The following is an 18,703-nucleotide window of genomic DNA, read 5'->3' as shown; positions in this document are numbered from 1 at the left end:
GTGTGTGTGTGTGTGTGTGTGTATGTGTGTGCCTCGGCATCAAAGTCTGTGTGCCCCCCCTCCGGGAGATCGTCCTTAATGCATAATACATAGCTCCATATTTTCGACTATAACAGCAATAATGTTGGCGCGCTGAGTTTACGGAGAGGAGATCAGGTGTAGGAGAAAGTGATTACAGGGCATAACCACCGCAACAGATATTGCTTTATTGTGAGAAGTAACTGGCATGAGGATGACAGCGGCTGAAGATATAGCCCGAAGACAAGTGCCTGCATCAGTGCTAATTAAGTGCCTTACGGCGGTGATTGACGGTAATTGTGGGGGGAGTCACACATATAAAGAGTTGTCCTAGTGAATTAAATGGAAGCTCAAATTACGTGTTAAAGTGTTAGACACGGAGGCATAAAGGTTCCAAATGTGTGCTAAGTTACTGAACTACAGTATGTGATGATGATTTGCCTCGGCTATGTTTACGTGTATGCGAAATTCACGTCAACAATGGGGATGTATTAGTATAATTGGGCAGCAATCTTCTCTAGTAATATACTGCACGTAATTGTGTGAATTAATTACATTTTAGCTTGACACTAAGAAATGTGTGTCGCATTTTTAATTAGACCTCTAAGGGTCTCTTTTTTCCCCCTTTTATTAGCATCACAGTTATATAACAATTGTCTTTTAAATTTTATCCAGGGCAAGATGTGATCTCAGCCCAGTCTTTATCCCAGGGTGTCAATTTGAATTCAACCTTCCAATAAGGTATAGAAATAAATAAATAGAAGTTCAAAGCTGGCATATCAGTGGCTCTACATTCGGTGTCCTGCGACGCGCCCGCGTGCTTTTGCCCATGTCAGAATTTTCATCTTCCTGCTCTCCCCAGCTGCTTCCCTCGCACGCCTCTCTCCCTCTCGCTAACACAGATGGCAGAGGGGTCGAAGCACTTTAATGAATTTTCAAAGGAGCTGCATTGGCAATATTAAAAGGAGCTTCCAAACTTCAACACGTCTGACACCGGAGTCACGCGCATGCGCACGATGACATGGGTGCGCACCCAAACAGACCCAAGCATTGTGCTCTCTCTAATACGCACGAATGGACGCGAACACAATCAGCATATCACACACAGGCACACTGCACACGTGCATAATCGCCAGTTCTTCACGATCCAATAACATCCACAAACAGAGGGAAAATACCACATCCTACTCACTGGTGGACATTCTTAATTAACTCCATTAGAATGACAGGCACCCACTGGAGGGTCAAAGGTACATTTTAATGATGAGCCCACATATGGCAGCCACCGTGTTGCCGTGCAAGTGAAACGAGCACCGCTTCTGCTGATCCATCTGTCCCGTGGTAATGGCTGCACCTGGCCTTGCATGGGCCAACACACACATGTACCCGAGCTCTTAGAACGAGCCCAGCGCGCAGGGGGGGAAACACAATTAAAAAGCAATAAGCACGCTCGCATCTTGTGGCCGCATTGGTTACTCATTATGTCTAATTATCTGTTTCAGTCAGAGAATTAAATGACTCCTTCATAAGAGCATTTTAGACAGTCAGTGAGTGTTTGCAGAACAATGAGGCCATAAACGGCGGTGATCTTGGACCTGAAGAATTTTTGCGGAAATGCAGTCAATTGTCGAGCGATTCCTTGCGGCGTGTATTAAAGCTTTTCCTGTTCCAAGAGACCAATGTTTAGGAACCTAATTTGTGAGCTGATGTGTCAAACATCATTAAAGCTCCGTTTTCGCCTCTCCTTCTCACACCAGAGCCTGGAGGTGCCACTCCAGTCCAGCCTTCTTTTAGCTGGCCTTGATCGCTCCAGTCAACATACGACTCGCCTGTGGGGTTTCCCCCCAGACTTCACAAGTGGCTGATATGAAGGGCCAGGCCAGTGCTGCGCCACTAGAGGCATCAAGGCTATTGCCTCTCCCTCCTTTTATTACTTCCTTTCTATTCTGTCTGTCCACCCACTTCTCCTCAGGCAAGAGAGTCTTTATCCCACCTCTACACAGCTGAACTCAGGGTCAGAACTCAACACAGAGCCCACGGGTCTCTGATCTCCACAACTTCTGATCACTCATCAAGGCTGCCAGGCAGAATTCTTAAAAAAAAAGAAGCTGCATTTGAAAAAGTCCTTTAAATCCTCTGTGCTTTTTTTTTTTTTTTGAGGGTGAGCCCCGCAAAAATACATCAGACAAGGTCTGCATTTGATTTAGCTCTGTTCTCCTTTTCAGACTCTGTTCTCCTTTTCAGACTCTTACAGCAGAGCAGGTGGTACTAGGGTATAACAATATTATCATTGCTTTCTTTCAATAACATGCAGATATGCTTAAACTCTCTATGACAAAGACGAGCTTACAATTGCAAAAGAATGATCAATTCTAAAAGATTATATGTCTGTCATCCTCTAATTTGACTCTAGTTTGACCTGAGGGGAGGGGAAATTGGGAGCAGATTTGAAAATGTGGGGATTGAGATGTACAGAGCACTTGCACAGCGCTTCTGTTTGCAAAAAGGAGACAGCTGCAACAAGAGCAGAACATCTGCTGCAGTGGTAACATAAGCATACCTTGTTCCCTCACTGTCATGCCTGAGCGGCCTGGAAACCGGACTGCACCGAGTCTGACAACCGCCTCATGTAGTTCGAAGTTTCTGTTACTGCGCTCATCATGCCGTCACTCACAAAGTACTTATTCACACCTCGACTTGAAAAGAGATTAAAACAAGTGAGAAAAATATTTTTTTTCGCCCGCAAAGAACAGCCTCAGCTTTGGATCCAATCTGGCTTCTTGTCTGACTTGTGTAAACTTCTAGATGCTTCTGTAGTCTGTGTGAGCCCAGGCCATCTGTAGCCTCTGTCAGTGCTTCTCTAATTCTTTGTTGTAACAGAAAAAAAAGAAGTAATGATTATATCAGCTCAGATGGAAGGGCTGCAAGCTCTCTCGGTATCAGCGGTAACATAGCGGCACTGTTTTTCTCTTCTGCAATGTGTGTTTCACACTTTATCCCTTTCCTCTCTGCGCCGAGGCCTTTTGGCTGCGAGCTGGAGCTCGGCCAGCCAGAGCCATTTTGTCCCATTATGTGGCACTGTAAAAAAACAGCTGCTCTCATTCCACGCTGATGAATAGGTTAAATGGTGACACGAGGAACAGGGTCTTTTTTGTCGCGGTCTAAATTGAGCGACAACAGGAGCTGGAGGTTCCACTGTTCCTTTTCGAATGCCTTCCAGCTCCATTGCTTTTGATTTACAATTAGTGGCCTCTCAGTCCTGCAGCCGTTTTAGAGACAGAACTTCTCTCTATTGCTCTTGCTCTCTGACTCTCCCCCTCTGTCAGTGCATGTGCAAACATTTCCATGTGCCACTGGGAAAAAAAAGAGGTTGCAATCCCCAAAAAATGGCTGATCCATTGATTAACTGAAATTTCTCTGCAATGAAGAACTAAAGGAAAGAGCATAGCTGGCAAAAACATTGACTATGTTGAGTGTGTGTGTGTGTGTGTGTGTGTGTGTGTGTGTAGATATGAATGTTTCAGCTTGTGCCATCTAAATATAGGCTGCTCTATCATTTATCCTCGATCATTATCATAAATTTCAAATTAAAGAGTACATTTCCCTATTGTGACAGAGAAAAGGTGCCAAACAAAAAGATAATTGTAAATAGTGTAATAAATTACATAATTAGAGTGAAAGGAAATATAAATGGTTATTGAATTTCGTATTATTAAAAAAAAAAAAAGAATAATAGGGTTTTACTTTTTCCCTTAACTGACCTTAAAGTCACAAATTGGATTGAGTAAGAGTAGTCTAAAATGCAAGAAACGGTTTAATACAATTTCCAGTGGCTGGCGAACAAATAATTGACCCGCTGGCAATGAAAAACATCCCTGTCGGTCTCGCTTTTTCTTATCGCAGTGATTATGCAGGATTTGTGATCAGTGCATTGAAAATCAGCAAATTATCGGTTTCAGACACTGACCCCAACATTGTACTGTACCAGTTTGAAGAGAATCCAGCCCTACCATATTGTTGGTAGCATATTCAGGTAAAAGAAAAACTACAGGAGCAGTACAAAGCAGCTTAATTTGAAGTTCAGTGGGTGCGGTTGTGGTTGGCTCTCAGTGACGAAACAAAACCGGGTTCTCTGTGTACCTTACAATGCAGTGCTGCACCCGCCGTGGTGTGTGATGAATGAGGCCAGCTGTGTCAAAAAGAATCTCCCTCAGGAAACTGATGTCCTTGTCCGAGAGCTGCAAAGTCTCTGAGGAAATACATTCCCCCAAATATCCCACCAAGGGCAGATGATGTCTCTTTAATCACTTTAATCCAAATTTCTGGAGCCAGTGTAATCTCTGCTCGTGTGTATTCATCGCACACAACAGCTTTATGTTGAAAAGACACTGTGTGCATACTGTAAATAACAAATGTGTTGATACATTTCACAAAGTGAGCCTCAGACCGTTGCACGGCAGTTTAAAATGTTAACTGGATTTATAAATTGCAAAACATATCTCAATAATTCAGCAGTTTCAACGTCTTGTGAACTACATACTGTAAACATTCCACTGTCCTGTGCCCCCAACCAGAGATGTGATAGGGAGCTACAGCATTATCAACACAAACAAGTAAGAAACCTCTTAAATCTGGAGGCAAAGTCAAAGTGTGGTTGCCAGTTACTCATCATGGCATAGCCAGTTCTGCCTTATTGCAACGGCTTGTCGGTAAAAAAAAATTTAGTCCAAGCCTTCACTTAAACCTATGAGTGACATGCTCACTATGTTGCATCACAGCAGCTTTTCGTAATGCCCCCCATCACTGACCACACCAAACATCCCCAAATCCCTCTTGTCAATAGGAAAAAGACAACATGAAGGGCAGACATCTCAGCTTTTCTTTGCCTTGTTAAAAGTTTCCATTTCGTGTTGTGGGTTCTACACAGCATAACTAAGACCCTGGAAGCAGCTTATCTGCTTAAAACAGGAGGGTGAGAGAGGGTGGAAAAAAAGAGTGTCTCCGTCTTCCATCTTTTTCCTGGTTCACAGACTGGGTTTATTGAAGCCACCAGAGCTTTGGTTTCTCCCTCTAGATCCCCCCTCCACCATCCCCTCCCGTCTAATCCACTTAGGCCGACGCTACCTCCACTGGTTTTGATTGGCCAGGCTCCAAAATTTACACCATAGGACTCAGGAAAAATCAATAATCTTCACTGCATGACAAAAAACTCTTCTATTAAAAAACACGAAATGTGATTAGATGGAGAAATATTCAATAGTTGAGAGCAGTGAACTTGGGTTATTACGCTGTCTTTTTTTTTTAAGTACCGATGCTTTATATCAGCTAGTAAAAGTATCGGAGTCGTTCTTGACAAAGAGGAATTCTGAATAATATTGCATTTGTTGTGATTCCCCAGGCTTAATTTTACACCCCATGTGGTTGTCTTCTGTCTGCACTTCATGCCAGAAAGTATCACATTAAAATTTTACCACATCCCATTCACCTCCATTTTTATTTTCATGGTGTTTTAACAGCATCCTTCAAGTGTCTTGGTCTCCCACACTCTCTCTACCAAACAACACTGATTCTAATGTCATTGAAACCCCAGGTGCTTCTAGTGGCTCTTGAAGTATGACATCAGTCCCTACCACCCTCTCCCCTGAGTCCAATTTTCCCGGCATGGTGTTTCAAGGTCCTCAGCTGAGGTCTCTGTTTTGCAACAACAGTAGCAGCGAGTGTGAATTTGTGTCAGACAGGTGAGCGTCCCAGAGATTGAACCCCGGTCTTTCCCCCACTGCCTGAAAATAGATTTGTTCGCACGTGCAAGACAGATATTGTAATCATATTCCTCCATCGTCGATCCCCTTGGGGATTTGTTGCATGCACGCCGAAAATGTAAATGTATGCAGGGGGGATAGACATCATCAGTGATAAATCATATTACTAACAAATTCTGCTTAGCAACACAACTAGACCGCACTGTAAGCGATGGCGACTGAAAATTAGTCCTGAGTCTACTATTTCCCTCGACCTGCGCCCTGTTATTGTCAGCTCCCTCCATTTCCTTGTTTTATTGCACATTAACAAGAAAGCAAAACTAGTAGTTTAGGAGAGTACATTCGTAGAGGGACCACTTTCAAAGCATGCTGTAATGGAAATCCAGTCTATATTTCTCAGACTGCCGCAGAGTAAGTACAGAAAGGTGGAGGAAAGCACAGAGAACCCTAACCCTTATCATATACCTTTCTATACATCTTTAGAGGTATCAATGTCAGGTAGTAGTGAAACAGTGAAGATGTGGCTAAATGTTTTTGTTTTTTTTAATGCGCTGGTTCATTGTTTGTACCGGGGCCACCCTAATGTCTTTGTGGGGAGTGTGGGACTGCCATTTTATTATGCTGTTGGAGCCTTGGATGTTGGCTGTCAAACTAACAAGCTTGGGGAAATGTTGCAAAGGTCCAAGCACCCAGGGCGAGAAGTATCTGAGGGCTATTAAATTACCTCTGAGACATATGGAGAAAGGAGAACACCTTGGTTTACTGAATGTTTGTGTGATCACTTTTGTGGATTCGGCGGTTATGTTACACCAGTGCAAAAGAGGCAAAGGCTTGTCGTAATAGATTAAGTTTCTGCTTACATCCTCTCTGCATCCAACCTCGACATTTTGAAACACTGACAAATATTAATGCAAGTTGTGCAAACTCTGGATTCTCAGGGGAGACTATCTCAGACTTTTCATGTCTCTCGATTAATAAATGATGTCCCCATCTTGACAGGGACTATTCTTAACCCCCAGTTTGTACAATGCTGGGACACCATAATTTTTCATGGGAGGCAGTGACAGCCTCAGCTTGCAATGAAGTTTAGTTTGCTGTACATTGTAATTTGCTGATGTTTCTTTTCTTTTTCCCCCCCGCCCCGTTTTCCCCACTGGCCTGCTTACAGATGTGACCAACTATTCCACAATAGGTAAGACTCATTTAAATTTTACATAGAACTGTTCTCAAGAGTGAAAATCATGTTTGAGTTGTCATGTGTCCTTGGGACTGATGTGAATGCATAAATATGGAAGCGAGTCGGATGGGGGGAGGGTTTCGAAGCGGCACCAAGATGCTGCTCAGTAAGGTATGCAATGCTCTGCAATCCTCACCCATTTTCCCACACGTGTGCATGACAATACACAATGGTAGCTTTTTCTGGCAAGCAGATTGTGTGCTCTGCGCCTTCAATTTGAATTTTATTCAAATGAGAATCAAATGGCCCAGATTGTTCAAAGAATACGCCCGCAGTGTTGACTTACATGAGCATAGCGCGGACGGTGTCTGTTTCCACATTATGGTGAGTGTGTGAAAATATCTTATATGTTAAGCGGATGAACCCTTCAGCTGTTCCCAACTCCACATGTCAACATGAAACCCCTTCTACTGCGGACACTTAAAGTGTTCATATGGTGAAATGACCTTGGACTTCTTGTTCTTGTTAGGGATAACCTAACAAGAACCTCTCGGGGACCTTTTAATCAATTTTCACTTGAGAAAAAAATTCTAAAATGGCCATGTAGTAAGTTATAATATTGACTATTACACAAGAGTCCTATGGTCTCATCTTATTCAGGATCAAAAGACATCACGAGGCACTTTAACATGGGCTCAGTCCATTTAAAAGTCCAGTTGCTACTGATTCAAGACCCTCGTGGATAAATATGATCTGGGTGAATGAGAATCTCCACAGATGCTTACATATAAATGTATTGTGACATTGTAAGTATATTTGTTTGCAATGAAATGTGAAAGAGAACAACCTTCCAGTTTTACTCATGTTGCTCTCCTCCAACAGGCACAGTGTTCCTTATTTTCTACCATTTGCAAAAATGGCAACAATCGCTTTTCCTCACAATGGGGTTGCTAACGCTCTTTGTTGTGGAATAGTTTATCCAAGCAAACCACAGATCATATCAGCAGTAATCACTGCCAACAGTAGACCTGCAGGTTGAGTGAAATGGGAAACAACTGAACTCTGGTAGAAACAAACAAACCCAGTGTGAAAAAAACCCATAGCCGTTGAATGTTGAGACGAGTGCAGCATCCCGTGTTTTGTCAGACTTTTTTCTGGAGATGCTCAGCAGGCTGCGAAAGTGTGATAGAGGTCAACTGCATGATTGGATCCACCATAGCAGGATCCCAGACCAGGACAGCAGGCCCTTTCAACACTTCCCATGGCTCTGAGCATCTGTTCATAAAGGGAAAATCAATCATCTCATCTCCAAGGTGGAGCTAGAGTATTGGACGAAAAAAATAACAGCAAACCTTGATGTTACTCTTGCTTAGTTGGTGTTTTGTCTCAGTTACATAGTTGTTCTCAATGTGCTTTGTACTTTTAATACTTGGACAGTTTTCGGAGCCCGCCACCTCACTGTGTAATTGAAAACCCAGTGCCATGCCACTACACTAGCACAGTGTGGCTACCCGGCAGAGCATCTGCAAGCAGTTCTGGTCAGGCTCTCAACTCTTTGAGGCAGGCGCTGGCTGACTGCTCGGAAACAGAAAACCCCTGGCTAGCTGAGAATAATAAGTACCCATGGGAAGCTGCCAGATGGACATTTACTGTGAGCCTAGCTGGAGAGGGAGAAATCTGTCAAACATCACACTAGGCATCTGTGGGGGAGCAGTGCAGGTTCACGTCCACCATGTCGGATAAGAGGAGTGCTCTTTGTCGAGACCAAAAGCTGTTCGATTTTTAGCATATCACATCTAGTTGATGCATTTTGCCTTTTTTCAAGGTCAGTCACATTACTTTAATGCCACCAGTTACAGTGAAAGCTTTAAATAATGGTCTCCATAATAGAAGCTTTAAAGATGTTTTTCATATGATGGTCATGGCCATTGCAGATGCAGCCACTAAGTGCTGTGTAATAGCCTTCTTCATTTAACTCATATTTTATCACTATTTCCAGGCATTCAGTAGCTATTAATTGACACTAAACTCAATTTGCAGCCCGATGCTGCTGTGCTGCTGAGGTGAGGAACGAGATAAATATAAGAATTTCTGTTTTATAGTTGTGGAAATTTTTAGACACCTCCCACTCCACTGTTTCCCTATGTCTCCCCCAAGTTTTAACTCACAAAATAGTAACTCAAAAGCAATTTTTCTGTCTTAGATAATCCTCGAGGCCCAATCCTACAATTGGCTCATTATGACTTCTGAAGCTCAAGGGCCTCAGAGCTGGTGAAGAGAGGTTGAACGAGTGAAAAAGCACAAAGAGTCCATCCCAGTATCGTTAGCAGTGAAATAGGACCTTGGTTCTCTTAGACAAGCTGTGCACCAGTTATTATTGCGCTATGGCTGGCAGTCCTCCTCTCCGACAGGAGCTGAGCCACACTTGATCAGTGATATGACACTGGAAGAGAACAGAGTGATTGCTGGCTGCTCAGTTAAGCAAATACCATTATGCTGTTGAAGTCTAAAAGTAGATATGTGCTTGGTAAGAACTAAAAAAGGCCAGCCCGGATGGTGTCCAAAGCACTGGCAGCTTTCTAATACTCAGGAGTGGATTCTCTGAAAGGGTTTTGATTTGTTTATCTCTTAGAGGATATGCACAGTGCTATTCACAGATAATACAACACTTTCAAGTCTCCATCTGGGATTCTGGGAAAAAATGTGTCTTACATACCATTCAAAATATATCAAATATAAAGAACAAACACTTAATTAGAATCATATCCTTTTCTTTTATCATTGCGCACTATATAATTTGTTAAGTTGAGAGGGGATGTCCTCTCTAAATAGGGACTATATAAGTCAACGATGCGTTCAGCATAGTATGTTTCATCAATGATCTCAAGTTGAAAGCCCTCAAAGCAATCCTTGTACGGAGCGTAAACAGGCAGTAGCGAATAACCATAGGTTGTTCCCGTTGTGAGTCATAATGTGATTGCTGTCTTTTCTTTTAGCTGTGCCCTCTGGGTAACGAGCCATTTCGCTAATCGTGACTTTGTCTAGCATGTGTCAAAAAGCTGCTTGCATCATTAAAAGCCCTTGCGGGAGCTTAAGGTTGCTGTATATTCGTTGTTTGCCCTCTTTTCTGAAGACCTACTACTGCTGTTTAAGTTATAATAAGAAATGTGACTGAAAGCTTGTTAGCATGACTTTGCATACATTCGACAATAATTAGACTTGAGGGACAGATTCACCAAGCCTTCTACGGCCATCTCTGAGAATTCTGCTTACACGGCATTGTGCTTGCAGAGTGTGCCGAATCCTGTGATATAATTATGATTGGCATTGTTCAATGTTTTCCCCAAAAAATGCTCATCGTGGTAGTTGATCACACATGTGAGTGACTGTCCATAGTATGATGCATTAAGGAGGTTGCTTTAACGATGCAATGATAAGCTGCTCCCAGAGACTGGGGAGTGGCATCCATCAGTAGCCAACAACATATGTTGATGGCACATTAGGGTGTCCTCACTCCCTTTCCCCATCTTTCTGTTCTATGAGTGGTTCTGCAGCCAAGCAACAGATTCTCACTTCACACGACAGTGTGTGTGTTTGAGTGTGTCTGTGTGTGCATATGAGGGTCAGTGGCGACTAATTTAAGACCTTGTGCTTCCTGTTTAATCTGTTTCATGTGTTTTTTTTTAAAGTTCCTCAGTCATTTATTTATTCATTATTATGCGCAGGGCCCTCACCCAAAACCATCTACCTACGCAACAAACAATCAACCAATTATTTTGTTATTTTTCATTCCTATTTTGTTTGTGTTATTTCCCCCCTCTTTGCCAACCTGACCACCCGGGCAAAGTACTCAATTCCAACATTGGAAGGAAGCCTTGGATACCAGGTCCTCCATGCGTTGCGTTGAGCTGAATGTCAATCAAAGCCTTGTTTGCTTGAGCAAGTGGTACATTTTTTGATGGATCAACATGACAGCACAGCGTTGGACACAAATAAGACACACTGAAAAATGTTATTCACTTCTGGTGCAGGAACATTAAATTAAAAGTGTTTCTCCATAGCTGCACATACAATGGTTACATGTGTGTCAGTCAGTAGTATGCAAGAGTAGATTTTTTATGAATATTCAATAAAAAGTACGTTAAATAAATTCATTCAAAGTCTTCAGGACTAATGATACCTTGCCACAAGGTCATTTCCTTTTTTTTACACTGACTACATTTGTTCTTATTTTAGTAATTTTTTTTTAACAGGACTTATACTTTAAAATAATAAAATCCAGTGCTACTTACATTTACTCTCTCTCTCTTCCTAGCTCTGTTTTGACACCCCTTTTATGCTCAAAGTTTCTACTTATGTATGAAACCTCTGATATGTCACAGCATGCATCCCACCCAAACCCCTCTAGCTTCCACTTCTCTATTGTTATTGCCGTGTTGACGTCTCTCTAATAAGCAGCGTTAATTAGCCTGCTCTTCAAAATACATAATTTCCCATTGTGTCTTCAGGGTTTGGTCATTAAATGAACAAAGGCAGTCTAACGACTGACACAATGGGCTCCAGTGATTAAGGGTGCAGCTCTTACAAAACTGCGTTGGGAAACAATCATGGAATCTACTTGATTCTACACCATCCCATTATCTCATGTTGACTATACAATTTACAGGAATATGTTGTGAGTGTCGTCGCAGTCTTTTTTTTCCCTGTCAGCTTGCAAAAAGACAGAAGTGGTGGAGGTGCTGCACATGTAAAACTTCTGCATCAACAGAAACGATGCTACAAATATGCTGCAGATTTTAAGGTACCAGAACAGTTTGCAGTACCAAGCCTGAAATGTCTTCCATTACAAAGAAATCTTTTTGGATCTCAGCTGATGTCATATAGCCTCTTTTGAGACAGCATCTGCCCCATGTTGGCTTAAGCATCCTGCTTCCATTTTGGCAGAACATTTGAGAGTGATGACGACCACTGGATAGCATCCATGGCCTTGACTTTCTAAAGGTTGAATGTCAGAGGTTGTTGGGTTGGCCAACCCAGCTGTCAGTCTGGCACTGACACATACAGTACAGACCGGGTGCTAGCAACAGAGTGGCATGTTTCGTGGGTGTCTAAGCAGCGACAGGCTGTGTTCATGGTCTGCTACAATGTATACTCTACATCTACATCCCAGTCTCACATGCCAACAGAGTTTTGTCATCATCATTGGTCGACTATGTTTTGACAGACACAAAGTGGCTGTAAGTGGCTGTAATCAAGGTTTGTAAAGTCATCTGATGCAAGGGGATACGCTTCATAGTCTTCAATAATATTACAGCGAACCATTTTAAAATTGTCCAAACTTAAAAAAAACAAGCTGTTTGCTCAAGCCAGGGGACATGATCAAAGATGAATTTAAATATTGGGAGACCCCAAAGATAAAAATAAAAAAAGGATATTTGGCTGGTTAACCCCACATCACCCCACATGTCCTTTGTATATGTCCTATGGACCCCATCATTTCCATGCTCTCTCAGGTACAGAGAACGCAGCAGACTGCGTATGTAAGCTTCACTATATGCCGACACACCTAAGGAGTAACCAGCATAATACTAACTGGCACCAAGGAAAGTTCTTTTTAGCAAAGATTCTTAAAACTAGTGCCGCACCCTGTTTGACACCCTGGTTTCTTTGAGTTATGTTAAGCTAGCTACACAGGAGCCACTGTAACTGATAATGTACGCCAGGGGTGCGAGTGACAAGCACTGAACTTTACATTTTTAGATTCCCAAGTGATCTGTGGCCTTGAAGCAGTTGCCCACTTTTTTTCAGTTGAGAATGAAGTGAAGGCCCACGATCTCTTAGTTTTTGCAGACGACAAATTAAATTGAAAGGTCGGTCTTTTTACAAAGCAAGGCCAGATAAGATCAGTTTAGAGAAGACCAATGTTGAAGCCTAAACCTTTTCTGTCTTTTTAAAGGTTATTATCATTACATTGTTTTATGTGACGCATCATTAAGCAGTCAGGTGTAACAAATAAATGAAATGACATGTTAAAACCATAATCTATTATATTTATGTGAAGCCCAACTGACCCTAAATTGAATTCAAATCTTTTGTCACCTGTCCTCTGGTTTATTTACCTTTTATATCTAATGCAAAATCTTGCGATTTGACAGAAATACTGCCGGTATCTGGTGCAAAGTTAACAGGATTACCAAATTTTTCAAACCAAAAAACACTTTCATTCCATCTTACAATAGTTACCTGTTGTAGTATAATGCTATATATATAGTACTTGATCAGGGAAAAGAAGGAATTTGTTTTAATGAATTATAGCGATGTTCAGCTCTGGTACACTATTAGTGGTCATGCACTGTACAGTATCAACATCAAGATTCAGAATTAAGCATTTTTATAGAGTACAGAGTTCCATATAACAAACTATATGCTTGGAGCCTCAATAACTGATCTGATGTATTAAATTGTGTCTTCTTTTTTATTAACTTTAACAGCGCCACATTTGGGGGCAGCTAAGCATGGATCTGTAGAGGCTTCAGCATATTTACCCGGCAGAGCTCTATGTACACAGAAAGCTGCTTCGCCATGTCCCAGTACAATACTTCTCTCGCTTTCTTGACCGACACCGAAATAGAAAACCTGTGTTAATTAGTCCTTTGCGGCCTGCCACACTGAGCATCCAGGTTTGTAAATACAGCAAAGGATGTGTCCTCAACTGTCCCTTGTTAAGGATTAAGGCCTGAAGCCAGGTGGGAAATTTGAGCCAGAATGTTTTTCTTAAATATTTTGTTATGTGCACTGACATTCCTGTAGCTAGAGAAGGGAATTACTCGTGGGCTTGTGTTTGCTCTGGGCCTTAAGTGACCACAGGCCATGCTAAAGGGTTATCCTTTGGGGTAGGCACAGAACGGTGGCTGCGGGATTGGACTCAACCTTGGGACACATGATTAGGATAATGAGCAGGTGTTTACAGAAAACAGGATTGTAGTATCACCACTGTGCTCAGACAAAGCCACATAATAAATTGCCCAGATGGAATATTTTAAGCATGCCTCAGCTATCAGCAGTTTGTTTTTATTGTTCTTGTCTTGATTCATCTTTTTGTGCAAATGTGGTGTACAATATGTGCTAAATTAAGAAAATTCAAATGAGGATGCAGGTTATCACAGAGGTTCGTGGACAATGGCCTACATTGCATTTATGCCAGCCCTGTATCCCAGGAACTATGTTTCTATTGTGTAACTGCTGCACCTCACAGATTACCTTCAGTGCAGCGTTCATTGTTGGAAGTAGTAAAATTGAAGGTGTGGAGGTTGCGATGGTGGTTGGCATGACGTGAACCAGACTTTTAATTGGGAGACCAGAGTTCGGATCCCGTATCTGACTGCGTGACATCGGTTGACACGTTTCATTAACACGGCAGATGTGTTTCATTTATCACGGCTCGTCAAACTAGCAAAGCAAAAATGGAACCGTGTCCTTCAGCATGTTCATGTCTTCGCAACATAGAGCCTATCTCCAAAGGCAGACAGTCCAAATACTGAGAAAGAAACTCCTGTTACAGTGGTGAACATAGATGGGTAACATGCATCCGGACACTCCCAACATCCAGCTTGTAAATGTTAAATCGGTGTCTCTGAAGTCACAACTGACAGTGAAAATGACTTAATAAATAAATAACATACAACTTCAAGTTTAAACTGTCTGGCAGTGCTCCTCTAAGCTATGACATGGTTTTTGGAAAGAAATGTTTTCTTGTTGTGTTTGTTTCGTGAGCAACTAATTGGTGCATGGCGTTGTTTCTTCTCCACCAAGGTATAAAGTGAATTTGTTCTTTCAAATGGGCCAGAACACGCTAACTAAAAGGGAAACATGCTGTGTTCTACCTAAATTAATCATGCCCTAAAATAATCTTACAACTACCTTTCAGTGACGCTGCTATTTGGAATTCAGTGTAAATAATGAGATGCTTTTTTCTTCTTTCACATGGCTCTGTTTAAATTACGTGACTGTTTGGCTACAAGAGCTATTCATCATTAGGCCGTATTAATTTTCTGCTTTGTTTTGAGATGTGAGGAGGCTGTTACATGCGTCACCGCAGCATTACATCCCATCATTAATTTGCTATCTTGTTACCATACAACCACCTCTCACTTCTTTTATTCTCTTGTGCTCAAACTTTCCTCTTTCAACTGGCATGATAATCACCTTACTTGAAAGATGGCAGGCAAAGAAAAATAAATCAAAATACTGTAGACAAGAATAACAAGCTGACACTGCACAGTGTACAGCAGTGAATAATCCATCCTATATTTGTATTCCTCCCCCGAGATTTCTACCATAAACACAGTCCGTTTTCTATTTTTATTCCATCTTTTCTATCAACAGAATTTTATTTACTCTGGTTTTCTATTGTTTCATATTTTCATGTGTGTCCTTGCATGGTGGCTTTCATTCGAGCACACTGTGTCACGCACACAATTACACGCCTCACATTATTGAACAGTTTGTTCAGTTGTGAATGACCGTTCACATTCATGAAAGACATCATCAGTCATATGCAGTGAGGCAAACAACAAGCGTTTAGCCGTCTTAGCACAACGATTTTCTCAAAACCTACAGTATCTAGCTAATCCATTCACCGTGCCATCTCATGCCAATGCAATTATAAAGTGAAAAATCATGAGATGTTGAACTATGTCATTATCCCCCATACCAAAATCAAGTCGTCAAAATCCAACCCATATAAATTACGGATGCATTGGGTGCATTATGGTTATATTAACATAATCCAGTCTTGTTAAATTGGATCAGTGATATTATTAAAGCAGGCATAGCTTTCACTCGCTAATTCGCTAATTCCTCTCATGCTAAAGTCCTAATGAGAAGTAAGAAAGCACTTACAAGGAAGCGTAGGGACTGAATGGCAGGTAGAGATTATCTGTCTGCCTCACTCAGTTCGCTCACACACACGCGCTCTCCGTGTTGTGCACACAATTACACAGAACCTGGCACACACAAAAACAAAGAAAAGCATACGCTCGCGCGCACACACACACACACACACACACACACACACACACACACACACACACACACACACACACACACACACACACACACACACACACACACACACACACACACACACACACACACACACACACACACACACACACACACACACACACACACACTTTCACTTCAGTCTCAGTTCATGTGCCTACCTCTCTCAAATGAATTACACTTTGTAATAAAGCCAGAGGGATTTCTTTTTAAAAACTTCACTATAAGCGTTTTGTGAAAGTCTATGGAATGGAGACCAGCTGATACTCCATGATTTGCCATCAAATGAGACTTTTGAAAATGAAATACTGTCAAAGACAGTGCTTAAATCTCACATAAATTATAAGTTGCCACATTAGAAACCGTAAAGCAAAGAATAAAAAAGCCCAAAATGAACAACTGTGATACACCCTCTCCAGTGGCTTTCCTCAATATTCGCCAATATTTTATCATGGATCATTTGAGCTAATTCATGACAATTATCGGTCCTGGTTGGAAAGTGAGACACTCAGCGGCGCTGACATTTTACGAGAAAGCTAATGTGCAGAATCACAGACAGCAGTCAAATGGGAGCCATTTGCTGTCTTATCAAGCTATCTGACAACACATAATGCTAATTCAGGTGTGAACAGTGAACTCATTTCCATTTTGCAATCTGCCCATCTCGTTGCCTCCCATTGGACACACAAACAAAAATGTTATGTCCAAAATAAATTGTGAATGAAATGAGTTAGCAAGGATTATTCATTATGCACACACATAATATGATAGTCAATACCCTATCGATCACTGTGGACTTTTAATTTACCCATAATGACACAACATTAAGTGAAGCCGATTGATAGTTTTTACACATGGGAGGACACAATTATGCTCCACAGACTACATGGGCGCGCACCAAAGCGTGCACACACAGAAATACCCAGTGCGCACACGAATCCGCCAGGGATTCACACACTCCCATTCCACAATGGTATTATCTCATTCTCTGTGGTCTCATTTTTCACAAAGCCCAAGGGTGTGTGAGGGACAGTCAGGGTTGAACTCACGCAAGCCCAGGCCGTACACCTGACTGCAAGTGAAGGTCTGAGTCAGTACCAAGTGCAACACTGCCAGAAGAAACAGGAAGCAGTAAATGGAAAGAACACCAGACGATCCTGCAACACAATGTGGTGCAGGACCCATTAACACTGCCAGTGGAGGCAGCAGCTTGACTTCATTGAAGATTGCAGATTACTGTTTATTTGGAGATTAGAATTCGAGACTGATTCCTAAAAGAAGGGTTATTACAGGGGGGATAGGGTCTGTACAGAAACATAATACAAGGTGACCACAATAAAACAGTGGTTGCTGGGACTGTTTATCAAGGCCAATCGTTTTCTATGAGCTCACTTTTTGGTCTCAACTCCTCATTCATTTGAATTCATTAAATTCTTCAAATTTCTCCCAACTAGTTGTATTTTAAACAGTGCACTTCAGTGATTAAGATTGTTTAGAAATTGTATTCAGCATTATTTTTAGGACTTTATGATATATGACAACCTCATTAGGGTTTTCTGTTTATTTTCTGCTCCAACATCCAATCGTATTCATCTTTATTATTATTATATATATTATACTTTATTATTCATCTTTTTTTTACAGTCGGGGAACCGTAGAGGTGTGTATCTGCCTGAGACTTGAAGACACTAGGTTTGGTTATCAAACTCAGGGATGTCCAATCAATTCTTGTCTTTGTGAAGAAATCTTTCTAAAGTTTTCACACCACTGTATTTTGTAACATTTTTTCTTGCTGTAAAAAGTGTCACAGCCAAGACATGCAATTGTCCATTGGTACAGGTTGTACGCCTGACTCTGTGATATACACTTCAGCTCTATTGGATAAGGCGTGTCATCATTGCAATTCATTTTGAGACTATCGACTCACCAGTGAAATCACCATCGATTTGACTACTTAACTTCTGGAAACTATATCCTCTCTCCATCCTCATCTTCAAGTTATTTGTTTCCCCACTAAGGCGGTGAAATAAAGATTACCCGATGCTGCTTTTATAACATCTGCCAACAAAATGATTTTTTCAGTTTGTCTGCTTGTCTGTTGGTTTGGTCGATTGTATCTTGAAACTTAAAAATATTTCAACGAAATTTCTTGGAAAGCGAAGCCAGCAAGAAAGGGACTGATTCATTTTCAGGTTCACTTGGCTGTAACTCCTGAACTGTGAGGGGTAAAAGATAAATTCTGCATTTAATAGTTCCACCTACACAGATTTTCTTTATTCGTTTATTCTTCTTTTATTTACCACAAACGTCATAATACGCTGTTTTAAAAACGTTATTGTTTGTCCTATCAATTGGAGGACAGGCTCAAAATATCTCAACATCCAGAGAAAAGAATGGCACATGTATTGTATTCATAGTTTCCAGAAGATCTATACCAACGACTGAGCTGGTGAGTTGGTGATTTTCCTATAGCATTGACAGTATTTTCAGTGTGACTGTGTTAGGAGACAATTGTTAGAATTCGCTGCTAGCATGGCTGTGGACTCTGTTAATTAAGCGTTGGCCCTAGAAAGCTGTTCTGCACATTAGCATACTCAGTGTAGGAAGCTATTAAGAAAAACTCTTACTCCTCATGTGCAGCGGTTACTGTGTTACGCAATAACAAAGACCCAAGTCTGGAGCTTTG

General features: G+C 41.5%; 1 protein-coding gene across 2 annotated transcripts in view; it reads left to right on the top strand.

Annotated features, from left to right (window-relative positions):
• Positions 1-18,703, top strand: part of LOC118282529 (receptor-type tyrosine-protein phosphatase delta-like) — a 328,854-nt gene that overhangs the window by 83,311 nt on the left and 226,840 nt on the right. For both annotated transcript variants that reach the window (XM_047336023.1, XM_047336022.1), the window contains exon 4: positions 6,946-6,969. The gene's annotated coding sequence lies outside the window, so the exon portion shown is untranslated. The remainder of the gene's footprint in view (positions 1-6,945; positions 6,970-18,703) is intronic.

The sequence above is a fragment of the Scophthalmus maximus genome, chromosome 12 (genome assembly GCF_022379125.1).
Source record: "Scophthalmus maximus strain ysfricsl-2021 chromosome 12, ASM2237912v1, whole genome shotgun sequence".
NCBI lineage: Eukaryota > Metazoa > Chordata > Actinopteri > Pleuronectiformes > Scophthalmidae > Scophthalmus > Scophthalmus maximus.
This window is presented reverse-complemented; position numbering and strand designations above follow the sequence as displayed.